Source organism: Xiphophorus maculatus, chromosome 9 (genome assembly GCF_002775205.1).
Source record: "Xiphophorus maculatus strain JP 163 A chromosome 9, X_maculatus-5.0-male, whole genome shotgun sequence".
Lineage (NCBI taxonomy): Eukaryota > Metazoa > Chordata > Actinopteri > Cyprinodontiformes > Poeciliidae > Xiphophorus > Xiphophorus maculatus.
The window spans coordinates 3,704,467-3,719,837 of NC_036451.1; the positions used below are offsets into that span (position 1 = coordinate 3,704,467).

The 15,371-nt window shown below is 34.9% G+C and overlaps 1 protein-coding gene across 4 annotated transcripts in view; it reads right to left on the reverse strand.

Annotated features, from left to right (window-relative positions):
• Window positions 1–15,371, reverse strand: part of kank4 (KN motif and ankyrin repeat domains 4) — an 81,318-nt gene that overhangs the window by 34,040 nt on the left and 31,907 nt on the right. Inside the window, exon 1 of one of the 4 annotated variants that reach the window (XM_023339904.1) lies at window positions 1,848–1,900. The exons of the other annotated variants lie outside the window; for them this stretch is intronic. The gene's annotated coding sequence lies outside the window, so the exon portion shown is untranslated. Of the gene's footprint in view, window positions 1–1,847; window positions 1,901–15,371 lie in introns of those variants that run through there. 4 annotated transcript variants of the gene reach the window in all.

Sequence of the window (15,371 nt, forward strand, 5' to 3'; positions counted from 1 at the left end):
TTTTTTTGTTTTTTTTTAATTACTGTACGCTTTATTCTACTAGACGTAGCCATCAACTAAGTCCACTGTAATCATAAAGGGATGGGCATGATTAACAACAATGCTCGGCCAATGCACAATGTGTGCCAAGAAAATATTCAGCATAACATTATACCTCCACATGAAGAGAGGATGGCTCTTTTAATGTTATTTACACCAAATTCTGATCCTACTCTCTGAATGTTGAGACTGAAATCAAGACTTATTGGAGTAGATAACTTAACCTTGGTTCAATAGCAATGGTTATTTGAGCCACTATTCCCTTTGGATCATATTATAGCAGTCTGTTTATTCTCCTCTGACATCTTAAATCAACAAGGCATTTTTCGATCACACAACTGCTGATCACCGGCATTGAGTTGTTGCCATGTGATTGGCTGACTTACGGATTGTGTTAAAGTTGCCAGTGAGTGTAACTCATGTTACATACATTTATAGATCTGATATCATCAGAAATACTCTTTATTGTGGACCATAAGCCATTTCTAATATGGTTTGGGGAAAGACAAGACATGGATGCAACAAACACACTGATCTGAGGCTGAAAAACTGTCTGACAGACACCAGAGCAACACAAATAAACACAGGTAATAACACAAGAGACATAGATATAAATCCTAATCTGAGAGTAGTAGAGTCCCTGTACTGATAAAGAGTAAATTAGCCAATAAACAAGGTCAATGTTTCACAATAAGCTAGAAAAAACATTTTAATCTTTTTGGTTACTACAGTTTATGAAATATTAGACAATTTTTCTTAAATACATAAATAAGTGAGCAAGTAAAACATACAGTATGTGTCCTGTTTGTTGAAGTGGGTGCTCTTAAAAAATGTTTCATTTGTTTTATATATGCAAGTTCTCAAAAGCTTTCAAGCACCACTGCACAAAAACTAAGAATGCATAACTGATTATGCTTTATGTTAAAAAACACAGAGCATATGTAGTCTTTATAGATTAGCTTAAAGATTTCCACAGAAATAAAATGTTTCATAAGTAAATGTGGCCTCTTGTTCAGTCTTTCTAACTGTCTACTTACAAAGGAAGACTAAAGAAACACTCAAAAGAAATTTAATCAGAATGTTTGTTCCAATGCTGTGCAGTTAAGAAAAAAGGCTTTTGTTCATGCAAGTTCCAGAAGTAAAGCATGAATCTATACAAAAAACCCAGAGTGTAAACTCTGCAGAGCCAGCTGCATAGTTGAGAGCAAATCAACACATACATTTACATTCTTTTGATCCTTACCCTGCGGCTTTTTTTCCCCTGCTGGCACGCACAGACAAACAGACATGTACAACAACACAAATCATGCCCACTGCTGATAAAAACAACTGACTAATTGCCACTTTTAGTAGCTTAATGTTCATATCACTGAATTGGGTGTGAAAGCATTGCTGTGTGTTGTTGGCAAACCGAGCTTTCCCGCGCTATGTCAGCTGCCAAAATTGTGTGGGGAGCGTCGTTTTGTGCGACCACAAAAGAAGAAGAAAAAGAAAAGAACATCACACATGCATACAGACAAATACACACTCACTGCTCCTCAGCTTTACACATTCCAGACGACAACAGTTAACCAATGTCATACCCTGCAGAAATAGACTGAACAAGCAAGAAAAGAGCCGTGGATGGTAAACTGGTCAACTGAGCATTGCAAGGTAAACAAAATAAAATTATGCAAGAAAGCCAAGAGAGGTTGGACTAATTAATCATGAAGAGAAATACATTTTAAGTGCCAAATTTAGTATTAGTAAACAAAAGAGAAGAGAAATTTTTAAAAAAGGCAATTTTTACAGCCTAAATTGTTTCTCACCTGCCATGGAGTTTTTATCATCTGCTGCTGTTTGAATGAAAGCTACTGGCCCCTTCACAAGGAAAGAAAGCAAGAAAAAAGAAAAAAAACAGTGGGGTGAAAGGGTGGGGAAGGGTTGTCGTGTTGGCAGATGATACAGATAAGAGGAGGGCGAGGAGGTTGAAGTTGGTAAAGCTATCAGCTCCCTCACTGATAAGTTTACCAGAAAATGCATATCTGCTGCAGCCAATAAGACATGGTAAATATGGTAAACAGATACATTTCTCGATGTTGCAGCCACCGTGGGAGTGAATAAAGGTATGATAGGAATTTCCTTGAGTGTGCATGATCACAAGGGAACAGACTGAATTGTCTCTCTTTGTAACCACTGCAAAATCTTTGCACATTGTTCTGCGTTCACTGTTGTGAAGTACTTTTTTTTCTTCAGAGTTTGCCTGTGGGCATCAATTTTACCCCATTCTCAACTCCCAGCACGCAAAAGTCTTAATTATTACAGCAGCACTTTAATCCAAGCTCCATGTTGTCATATGTGAGCAGCTTTGACTGAGCTTCATGCTGGACAAAAACAAAAACACTTCAGAAACATCAAATTATCTGTTTTTCAAGTCAATATTTATATACCCCTGTGAAATCTAACAGGTAAACACTTCAGACATGTCTGACTGGCTCAATAACAGAAAGCAGTCTAATGAGTAAACCAGCTCCATTGGCTCTGTAGTGTAAATAAGGTAAATTATTAAGTAACTTTAAATAGGGTGAGTGCCGAAGCAAATAGACCTTATCTTATCTATCCAATTCATCAGTCCCACAGTACTAACTACTGAATATGAGCAGCAAAGATCAAGCGGTCAGTCCACATGTTTGCTGGGCATATCAAATAAGCAGAGAGATGAGGAGCAGCTGATTTATTTATAGGGATACCAGATAAAATTACAATATTTCTGGACCAGAGGGAGAGACTGGAGTGGGTTACAATAAATTAGTGTATCATTAAAAAGTTACATTGATTCAGTGATTCGATTAAAAAAGTGACCCTGATGTTAGTATCAATTTATTATACACAGTTAAGATATTTGAAGTGCTTATTTCTGCACATTTTTGCATATAAAACAAAGTAGATTTGTTTCTAAGAAAAGTAGTAAATTCCACAGGACCAACAAAAAGAATGGAAAGTTGAGTGGAAGGGCAAAAAAGTGTTTTAGAGAAGGAACACTTTTTTCCTTCTCTAGCATCTATGCTAGCCGCAGCTCTAAAATTATTGTAAACCAAAGTCTTTTCAGGAATTTGAGGGAAATTCGCAAGGCAGGGATTGCGCAAGTCCAGAAAAAGAGCAGTAAAGGGACTGCAGGTGTGAATTAGCAAAAAGCCATATCATAATAAAGGGTTACATTTATATTTACTTTGTAAATAGTCCATTATGGTAAATCACACACAAGTGAGACAATTTCACATAAACTATGTAGAAAAATTATTACTTATTTGAACCTTAATTGTTTGAGATGCACCTATTTACTTAAAAAAATAAACTGACAATGTGCTTTTACACACATTTACAATGACACTGTTGTGTACAACAAACAGAGGCACATTTCCTTTTCAGTGACTTTACAATTATAATAAAAACACAAAATATCATATGTTCTGAATTTCCAAGAATTAAGTTTCATTATACAAAAATAGAAACTTTTTAAGAAGCTTGCAAAAAAAAGAAAACATGTGTAGTGACCATCTGGGTCACAGTTGTCGTAGAGAATTGTAGTAGAGCATGAAAATAGTAGCAAGCAACTAGCCCCAAGACAAAGAAAAAAGTTTTGCATCAAACCACCTCCATTCATTTTTGTTGGGAAATTCTCCAGAAACCAATGCAACCTGCTCACATTCGGCTGAGGGGTGTTGCAGTGATGTCACTGAGCACAAGCAAGCTTTAATGAAACCAAATGTGAGTAAAAATACACAAGAAATTCAAATAATCTGACTTTGAGTGCTCACTGTGTACTTAACCATGCTCCATTCTGTGAACCACCACACCTGCAACACCTCCACGTGAGACTAATACATGTGGAAGTCGGTTTGTTGTATGGGTATATTTTGTATATAAAAAAAATAAAATGAAATAGTATGACAAATTAAAAATCTGACTATGGTTTATGGCCAGGCAAACTGTAGTCAACATGAGTTTGTTTTATTTTAAAGGTAAAGATATTTTTTTATATATAGCACACTTTCAGTATTGAGGCAGTTCAAAGCATAGTCTGGTTTTGAGATCACAGTTGTGGTGAATCAACACTGTCATATATAGACTGAATTGAATTTAACCTTTAAAAGTGCACTGCACAAATATTGTTTTTATATAGAATAAATCATCTTTCCAAAGGGATTTTATTCACAAAGATGAAACTGAAGCCAAACAATAATCTGAGACAATGTTGACAGATTCTGTGGCTGAATCCTCTTGTCTGCATAAATCTCCAACACTGCACAAAATCATCCTTCATCCTTTCATCTAAATCAGTGGGTTGAAAGAGGGTGTCATGCGGCTGTGGGGGTTTAAGCTTCTCTTTAGCAGATCACATGAGTCTTCTCTTGTCAGGAGGGATCAGATCCCACCTAGACTCTCCAGACCTCCACAATTCTATCACTGTTTGGTCTTTTTATGTAAATGTTAAGGTGATACACTCTTTAACAATCTCACATACGTGCTTCTAAATTAATTAATTATTAATTAAATTAATAAGATGTGTTATTAATTAATTATTAATTAAATTAATAAGATGTAATGAGAAGGAGAATCATTAGGTTACCTTTCTTTATACAAAGTCAAGAAACAAGGATAAGAAGAAGCACTAATGAATATTAGCTTAATTTACTGACTTGTCCCAAACTAGTAGAGGTAGTTCACATGCACATTCCACAGAAAATTGCTCCAGTATACCTCCTCAAACTAAAATTAATTCAGTCTTTCAGAACATCTCCAGATAGAAAAATGAGCAGCTGGCACATTTGCATTAACTTAGTTTAAGTGACTGAACACAAAGAGAAAAGGAAAAAAGATTAAAATTACACGCTGATGCAATGTTTTAGTCTTTCCAGGCAGAAACTGCTGAATATTCATGATTGTTCATGTAAGTAAAATGCTTTTCATATATAAGAACAAAAGTTTATTTTCCTCCAACCCAGATAAACTATTCACCAAAAAATGACATTGGGCTTAGGTCTGGACCTTAACTGTACCAGTCTGAAAATAAATATGCTTTCGTTGCAAATTAACCATTGCAATTCTGGCTGCAATGGTTAGTTAGTGGAACATGTGAAACTGAGATTCCACATGTTTTCTTACCATATTGCTAGATACACTATTTATCTTCATTCATCTTCCCTTAAAATTTGACAATCTTCACAGTATGCTCCTATGATTAATACTCTCCTTGTTTGCTCTGTCAGATTGGGTGTGTGTCCATGTTTTGGTAGTTTTGCAGTTTAAATCTTGGCTTGTGTTGAAATGCATTTTCATACAGGACAATGGTTTGTAATTCAGTTTATATTACCGGTAATTGATTTGCCCAGAAAGACCTCCCAAAGTTGTACAATATTTCAAATTTGCAAAAGATATCTGTTGTGAAATTGGCTATCTAACGCTAATAGAAGTCAGTCTTTAAACATTCAGTTATTATCACTTGCTCCTAAAAAGTGATATATATATATAAAAAGTCAAATATGGCCCATTAAAGTCTCATTTGAGTGTAAGCTCAAACAAACATTATTCATATGAAGTGAAAAATAATTCCTGATATGTCATCATTAAGAAAAGTGGGTTCAGTCCAAGGCATGTAACATGGATAAGAGAGTGATACACTGTAAGAAACAAAGTGTACTTTGCATCATTAGTCTGTTTTCTTGCCTTGGAAAAATACCAGTGCTGAAATGTTAAAATAACAAGCTGTGTGGTGCAAAGTCTGGCACCCCAAACCTATGTGTATAAGTGTGAAAACATAAAATAGCAGTACTCCCACTAGGGTCATCACCGACTATTTTCTAGGCATAGGTCTGACATAAAAATGTAAACTCATTTTGATGAGAATCTTGTGAAAACTGCTACTAATCTGCTAAATCATATAAAATTTTTGTTGTGTTATTGCTGCATTTTTACAAGACATTTGAAAAATTATAAAACATATAATTACCCATGTGGTGTCGGCAGGAAGTTTGCATGTTTTGGTGGAGGCAAGTGAATTTGTTTGCATTAAGGTGAACTATTTTGCCAAAATTAGTTGCAGTCCAGTGAAAGGAAAACATTGTAGACTAAGATGTAAAGTGAGATGATATTTCTCATAATGATAAAATTATTAAAGTCATGATTAACAACAATTCAACTGAATTTAAGATACTGTATATTTCCTTTGGCAATGGCTTGAATTTCGTACAGTAATGTAATTATTTGAAAGACCACATTTTGCTTTGAGATTGGTCATAAATCATACCTTGCATCAAAGATTAGTGTTTAGACATGCCATTCTTTCAATGAGTTACAGTGGATTTATTGATCAAAGCAAAGATTTACAGTATAAATCAAGTATGTTGTTTTAAGGGATCTTGAAAAGTAGTCTTAATGTAAAACCAGCCACATTCTTTTTTATGTTTATAATGTATGTTGAATGTATGTGTAATTAAAGCAATGCATCACTGCTTAAGTACACACAGTCTGTAGTTCAAGACCATATATAGCCTCAACCTGACCCAGCAACACCAGCTGACAATATCACACTCCATGAACCCAAACAAAAAGAATGTGAGCTGCATTTTTTTTTCCCCCTTTATTTCTCTGCTCTGATCTTAGTTTTTCCAGGAAAGCAAATACATAGAGGAAAAATGAATATGATTCACCAGCCACCATTTTTGACTAAGTGTTGTTGGAAGATGCTAATAGTTCCACAAAACATATTCTCTCTGGCCTCTTTTAGTTCTGTTTTAGGGGGAATTTACTTTGTGCATCACAAAAATAAGCCAAAGAACCGGTCAAGCTAAACACATTTCAAAAGATTGTCAAAAATAATTTAGGACTTACTTGACACACCACTCCCGACATTTTGACAGTTGGCTGAGCTCTGAATCAGACATTTGTTTCTAACCAGAAACAGTGCAAAAGTATTCCACTTTGCAATTGTACATTACTTTTCTTTTGGTTATCTACATAAAAACATAATTAAATACACTGGAGTTTATCGGTGTGTAGGGTCAAAATAGAATAGAATAGAATTCAACTTTATTGTCATTGCACTGTCACAAGTACAAGCAACGAGATGTAGTTTGCATCTATCCAGAAGTGCTCTACGAGATATAAATATTTATTTACAGATGTACAAGACTGTGTATGTATGGACTATAAGGGGTTATAGCAAGAGATATAGATATTGTGTATAAATATAAATATGGGAGCTATATGCACAGATTATACAGAATATACAAGAATGTTAGGGAATGGATTATATATGTATATAATGTTAAAATGCTCAAGGATTATGACATTTACAAAGTACCATAAATGACCACCTACACTAATCTTTTTATTAATTCATAACATTCAACTGTGGCAAGGACTATTGATGAAAATATATATCTTAGAACAAGCATTAACAATGGAATAAAGTCCCAACCAGGAGTTTCCAAGGTGTGTTTGTATTGCTGTTCGGTGACTGGCAGACATCCTGAGGAAGGCCAGTTACTGATAAGGCTTTCAGGCAGGGAAATGACTGTTTATACGTTGAAACAGACGCCGTCAAGGCTAACCACAGCACACACCTCACTGCACAAGTGAAAATGATTTAAAGTATTTCAAGCAGTGTGAGTTCATGGTCAATATGAAAGAGAGAACAAATCAGCAATGGCAAAGCAACTGCAAAACTGAAATCCATAACCACAAACTCATTTTGAGGTTCATTAACAAGCCTGTTAAACACAGTGACCAAAGTGAAATACAGAAATTAAGAGCATATTTCATTCCTTCCTTAGTGAAATGTGTCAGCCAAAGTTTATCTCACCACTAAATACTGCAAAGGGTATAGCAAGGTAGAAAAAAGAACTCTCCAAAGATCAGCAGCAATTGTTGCAGTACAGTTTCCTAATGCAATAAAAAAAGATTTTATTTTAAGGCCGTAGGAATTGTGGGGGGGATGGATTATAAATAAAGTGCATGATCACATGGTTTGTCCTGTCATATGAGATATCCTAGAACACTGACCACAACCCACACTATACAATAACCATGTGTGAGTGCAGCTTAGATAGCCAACATGTGAACGAAAACTGCTGTGGCATTGCATTGCAATGATGCTCATAACAACATTAGCACCTTTTACAGTCAAAAAAAATGTAAACAGCTGGGCTAATATGAGTGAGATTGCAATTCAAGGTACACTGATCAGATGAGATCAAACTTAAATTATTTTGCATAACATGCAAGACGTGCTGTGTGGCAGAAAACTAACACTAAACATCGCCTTGAACAAACAATCCCCCCTGAGATACACAGTAGTGGCAGCATAATTCTGTGAGGTACTTTTTTTTTAGCATGAACAAGGAAGCTGGACAAAGCTTACGCAAAGGCATAGATTTAGTTAAATATAGGAAGTAAAATATTTTCACGTCCATAACTTAACCTGAGGAAGTTCATCTCCAGCACAACAAACCTAAACATACACCCAGAGCTGCAACTTAATGGATTAGATTGAAGCATATTCATGGCTACAAAGAACATTTTGTATATCCTCCACCTCACAATTTTCTACTACTTTCCACCTTGATCTGTCACATAAATCTAATTGCAGTACTCTGATATTTGTGTTTGTAACAGAGCTAAATATATACGGATATGCTACACAGGTTTAGTAGTTTTGGAAGGCACTGTATTTAATGATAAGACTCCATTTATTTTGTTACTTTTTTGTAAAAAAAAAAAAACTATAATATGATATTGATTTTATTCCTGTCCTCTGCTAAACTGCTAAAGGAGGAAGACGTGAATATTCAGGTGTCATACCATAACAAAATAGTTCCAACATGCTCAGTTTTAATTGAAATCAGACAAGACATGGGGCATTTGTAGATATGGGATTACAGTAGATTTAGTCTGTCTGCCTAAAATTATAAAGAAAGTGTATGAATCACCGTAAGGTCCAAATTGTTCTATAAATGCTCTCACTTATAAAGATGGTTATTTAGTTTCATCGTATACAGAATAGCAGATATACACCAAAACTAAAAAGAGCAATTAGAATACACAGACAGATTAGATAAGTTTCATCGTTATGTTTGGGTAAAATCTGTCCGTACTCGTCTCTCAGGTCGGCTGCTGCAGGGCTGATCTGTGCTCAGATCCACAATCACAAAGAATGTGGAGAAGCATGGACATAGAGTCTTCTTCAAATTTATTGCATTGGTCTTGTGAAGGAAGAGCACCATTTTATGTATTTCTATCTCCCTGTTTGCATTTTGTTGCGTTTTTCCAGACCATGTCTAAATCTCAAATCCAGTGAAGCCACAGCTTTGATCACAAGTCAAATTAAAAATTGGCTCCACAGGATATAAGATAGCAAGATAGCAGAATAACAGCACTCTGAATACAAAGTGACTAAATCAGATGAAAAGTGGAGAATATCACATGCTAGTTTTCATCTTATTTTAGGAGGAGTAAATAATTGTCACAAATGTGGGAGGAGACGCAAACGGTAGACACTAGTGCATTAAATTCAAACCATCTGAACCAAAAACACCCTGAGGGAAGATATTGATCTAAAACCACTGCATAGAAGGGAAAAACACTGCATGTTTTTTAATCCTGTTGGAGCAAAATCCAGGGCAATACAGGAATAAAATCTGTTAGAGGCTGCAATAGACTTTAGACTTGGGTGAAAGTTCACGTCTAGCAGTACAACAATCTCAAACAAACAACTGAAGCTACAATGTGATAGCTTTAATCATAGCATTTCTATGTGTTAGATTGGCACAAAGTAGGACTTTAATTTAACAGAGAATCTGATGCAAGACTCAAAAAATGCCGATCTAGGACACTCTCCACCCAAACAGGGAAAATGTATGCCACACTTTTCAGATTCTTATTTGTAAAACAAAATAAAAAATAAAATAAAATAAATAGAAAATATTAGTTTCCCTCCATTTCCCAGTTAAGCACTACTTTGTGTTTGTCTAGCACATAAAAACTCTGTGGTTGTTAAATGGTTAAATGTATAAAAGGTTAATAGATATGAATACTTTTGTAAGTAATCAACCTTTTATTTTGATCGAGCCTTATTTTTCATTTTTAAATGCCACATCTGCTTTAGCATATTTTGACCGTAACTTGCCAGATATTTTAAGCTATCCCTTGATGCCAATGTGCAAACCTGTTTCTACTCAATCAATCACTCCTGGTAGTACCAAAGCCAGGTTTTCCCAATTCTCACAAAGAGTATTTTTAAAACCCTAAGTAACCCTAGACTCCTTTTGTCTGTTATTTGTGTGATTTTATATCAGTCAATAAGCGTATGAAGAAAAGTTGGATTGTATTTTCTGATGTTTTAATATGTTAAAGGGATTACTCATTTTAAAAACATGAATTTGAACTCAAACAGTACAAGTAACGAACAGCAGTATTTCTGTCTCAACTCTCAGCAAATGCAGCTCACGGGAAGCTACAAGGGGTCACAGCCTTGTCTGAACAATTCCCAGAGATTCTCCCTTATGTAGGTAATAATGGGAGGTTTCTCATGTTGTAAGAGAAAATTTTTTATATGACAACACATTGGAATGATTGCCATCAAAGAAGCTAAAAGAAATTAGACATGAGGCTTAAAAGATACAAAGACAAATATTGGTTTAAACTGATAATCCTATTTTAAAGCCTGCAGGAGCCCAGATCCAGCTTTATTGCCCCTCAGGAGAACCTTGTGGTATTTCAATGTTTTCCTTTGAGTTAAAAATGGAAATCCAAATACAACTTTGTAAATCTTCATAATTCAAGCAAAAGGCTCTAAATGTGGAAAATTGGGAGCACATGTCGAGGATGACTTTGGGGATTTGTATAATGGCCGACAACAATAGAACTAACTTCTTTGTGTAAACAAACTGTCTTGTGTGGGAATTTGTTCTTGGTCTTTATCCAGCTACAGACAAATAAGAATAATGTTAACATTTTAATTGTATATTTTATTTTTAAAACATGCAGAAAAGATATTGAGAATTTTCCAAATAAGAAAAGGAGATGGTGGGAAAGGGAGGGATTTACTCTGGAGCATGCTGAGTTTTCTACAATGATGCAAAGACTCAGTTTTGGCTAACAGCCCTCCCTGCATGTTCCACCCACACTCTTATCTATCCTGACACTTTCTGTGGTTCCCTATCTTAAAAAAGCCTCAGAGTCAAACTCATCTGGAATAAGTACAACTAAAGTGGAGGCATTGTAGAGCAACAGCTGCCCATGGCTAAAAAGCAATAGGTCAGGGTTAAAGCTCTTTACCTGTGTGTTATTTGATTATTTTTTCCTTCCTTCATATGTTGAGCTGCCCTGAGACGTACACTAAATACTTCAGTGTGCTCCAGGCAGAAGGACTAAACGAGGAAAATAATCAGCAGGATGGCCATAAAAAATGAAGCTTTCCTGTTATTAATGAGGTGACAGAGATCAGAGAAACAAAAAAGAGGGACAAAAGACAGAGCAGTGTCTTTCTAGTCTTTCAGATTTACTTGTTGACTCATAAGACAAGCATTTGGGCATAGCGCTTGTTTATAAAAAAATCTTGGAATCTGTGACTTATCTAGTCATTCTGTTCCTATGGTTTAAAGTACTTTTAATTACAGAGTTAACAGTATTTCTCTCACTTTATGCCCTTCCCCCACTTGTTCCTGAACGCTGCCAAACACATGGCTGAAAGTGTAGTCAGCTACACTTTCTCATTACTTTCAAAAAGGACAAATTTGCAAATCAGAGATAGATTAAACTTAATGTGTTGTATAAGTGCACTCTTTGTACAATAAGCACATTTATAAAAACTTCTATTTAACGTATCAGCCATTCATTCAATATTTTTGTTGAAGTATTTCCATCAAAATCAAACTGATAATCAAATGTTATAACATTAGCAGAAATGAAAACATATTATTGTAACATCAGAAGAAATAATTGTTGGTAAATTATATTAGGTTTTCTATTTTTGGTTTACATTTTTGCCTTAATACAACAAAACCATAATACTTTCTTTCAAGTTAATCATGCCGTGAAAATCTCATCCTGGTTCTTGTCTAGCTGGAGGTTGAAGAAAAGAAGAATAATGTGACACAAAGGCCATAAGAGGAAAATAAACAGATTTGAGCTTGAATTAAAAATAAAAATCTGCCACTGCTTTAAGATGAAAATAATCAACTGCTAGAGTGGGCAGAGAGAGGAAATAACAGCCTATGTGAAAATGTGGAAATGTTCATTATTGAACACATCGACAGCAGCGCCATCTTCCCCCATCTCACTACCAGCTATGTCATTAGTTTAGATGTCAGCCTGTAATTTTTTTCAGGAAATTTCAAAGGGGCTTTTGAATGTGTATTCTTGATTAGTTTCTTTGAGAAGTGTGCTGCTTTCTTTCAGTGGTATTCTTTCGGATCTAGTCTATGCAATTATTATAAGCAAAGTTTAAGTGCTTTTTAACTACTTTTATTTTGTCCTGCCATTAGGACTGTGACACGCCTGATATTTCAAGCACTGCTTTAACAGTAAAAAAAAAAAAACAACTTATATTTGATCCCACAGTTGGAAAAAAATATTATTTAATATGGGGTTTTTTCACACAAACAGCTCCAGAACCTTTCTTTTTCTGTTTTAGTCTATTCAATACCACAGATTAAAATTCTGATTTATGATTCAAATAATGAATTTTTAATACAATTATTTTAAATAATCACAATGATCTTTCTGCCATAATATCTATGATTTTGTTCTTTGCACATCCAGAATATACAAGTCTTATCATGTCTAAACCAGCCCAGCTGAGAAACAAGCATTGACATTTTGTATTGCCATCATGTAGGCCATCACCAAATTAGACCTTATGCATTTCTCATAGTTTAGAAAATTGAAATATTTTTTATGCCTAGTTTTTAATAAAGTCTTAAAATGACAGCATTTTACCTTATGGACACTGATTCTTTAAAGAAGCAACTTACACAACAAGGATGGATGACAAAATTGTCTTTATCTACTGTTGATTTAACTTAGGATTTTTACAGTTGCAACTATTTCTATTACAAAATTAAAACACTTTGAGTTCAAGCTGATACCTTTTGGAATGCCCCAAATTTTATGCCAATAATTTGGCTTTTAACATTGTACCCCATCAGTGTCATTTTGTAACATAAATTGCACTTTCTTTAACTCTTTTAGAGACTCTGGGGCAAATTTCATGTCAGCGTGAGCACTGGAGATTGCACAGTCAACCTAAGCTGTAATTTAGTAGAACAGGGTCTCTTAAGGATTAAAATGTCCTGTGTTTTCTATCTTTAAAGGGGGATGGGGTCGGGTTTTTCCTCATGCCTGAGCCAAGCACTAAACTGAACCTTAGGATGAAAAGAGGATCACAATTTGCAAAAAAAAAAAAAAAAAAAAAAAAAGCTGCTTTGCTTCCCATATGCCACCAAAGTCATGGGTCATATCTAATTCTTTGCTGAGGTATTAATAGTTATGAATTAGTCAACAGGTAAATCAAACATCCTTTACAAATAATCCTTCTGAGGTGTCACTTATTTTTGAATTTGGCATGACTCCACTGTGAGCAAATGGAGACAGCCTGCTCATTTTCTGTCACTAATTACTTTTCTAAATCTGTCTACGATATTGTTTGTAAATCTCACACAAAAACTGGCTTATTTTGCTAGCTGATGTTTAATACCAATTAAACATCATCCAACATTCTCTCTATATTTGGAAACAAGTATAGAGAGAAATTTGTAAGGGAATCATTTTAGAAAATGACTGCAGGTTCTCTTAAAGCAAATACACTTCCATTTAAAACCTGTTAGATGTCAGAACTCTGGTTGTAGTTTGACTTCTTCTCCTTTCTCTGTCCTAATTAGCAGAACAGAACTGAATAGCTTAAAAAATGTGCAAACATTTAAAGCTTTATTCTGCTCAGCTTTGGAACATACAACATCTTAATCTGTTTTAGACAGATGGTATAAACATAAGTTTTCTCACATTTTCTGCTCTGTCGTAGTGTGATCAAACACGATAGAGCCATAAATAAAGTCACAATAATTAAATGCAAAATGCAACACAGTATCTAAAAATGTGACAATTTTAGCAAGCTAGAGGGACTAAACTATATGTCATAATAATATTAGATATATCACCTGCCTGGAGACATGTTTAGTGTTCATGCATTAATTTTTAGAAACTGTTTTAGATGGGGTTTCTCTCCTTTTTATTGCATTTTTCAGATCCTAAATATGCACTGAAGTGAGATTGAAAAAAACTCAATGTTTTTCTTTAAATCTATAATCCTGATTTTAATATAAATCCTGACCCAATAAAATAACCTAGGAGCTCATTGTTTTCCACTAGGCGCTTTAATGCTTTTACTTGCTGATTGTCTTTACACTCTATGGCTTTAATCTTCACCCTTCTTGAATAATAGCAGCTATAGATAATAGAAAATTTAAGTATTACAGCATAAAAGCAGAAATACAATGTTGCATCTTTCTGATGATCTAATTATAACATTAACAAAACCTTGTCTGAATTACTATTTTTATTTTGAATTGCATTAGCAGTGGAATAATCTGCATATTCTCCAAAAGAGGTTTAATCGTCTTAAAAAATAAAAACGATGAGGGTCTGCATAATCTTTATACGAATTAAACCTACGTTAAAAAGGGTGCATGTTCACAAAGTTGTGAGTGATATGGCTGACTTGGAAAGATTGCTAGACAAGTTTGAGAAAAGCTCTGTTGATAGTTGTGTTTTAACAGGCAAGTAGAACAAACAACTCATACCCCACCAACATTTATGAAAAGGGCTCATATGTGTAGGAAAGGGGCTAAAAATCGCCATCAGATGAACTTATCCAATGATTCCAGTACTTACCACGGGTAGGTAATTGCTTTTTTAAAATTTGATGCAGCATACCCCTGGTTCAAATTGCACATTATTTCTAGGACCCATGATGCATACATTGTGTGCACTAATCTCTGCTTGATTTTTCCTAGACTGATGTCAATAACGACTCATTTTGTGTGGTAAAGTTCGTCTGAGTCTTAAACATATAAGTGAATGCTTGTTACTGGAAGCCATGAAGGAAGCCATTAATTCCAAGGGCAGCTTTTATCCAGCTCTGACCCAAAAAAGACACAGAGATAGTTGGACTGAAAGAGGAATGAGGGAGTATTCTCTGAGTACGGGAAGGATATCAAATAAACTCCTTCCCCCCACTCCTCTCATTGTTCACTCTTTGCTCTACAAAGGAAATAATACGGAGAGGTAAAAAGGTT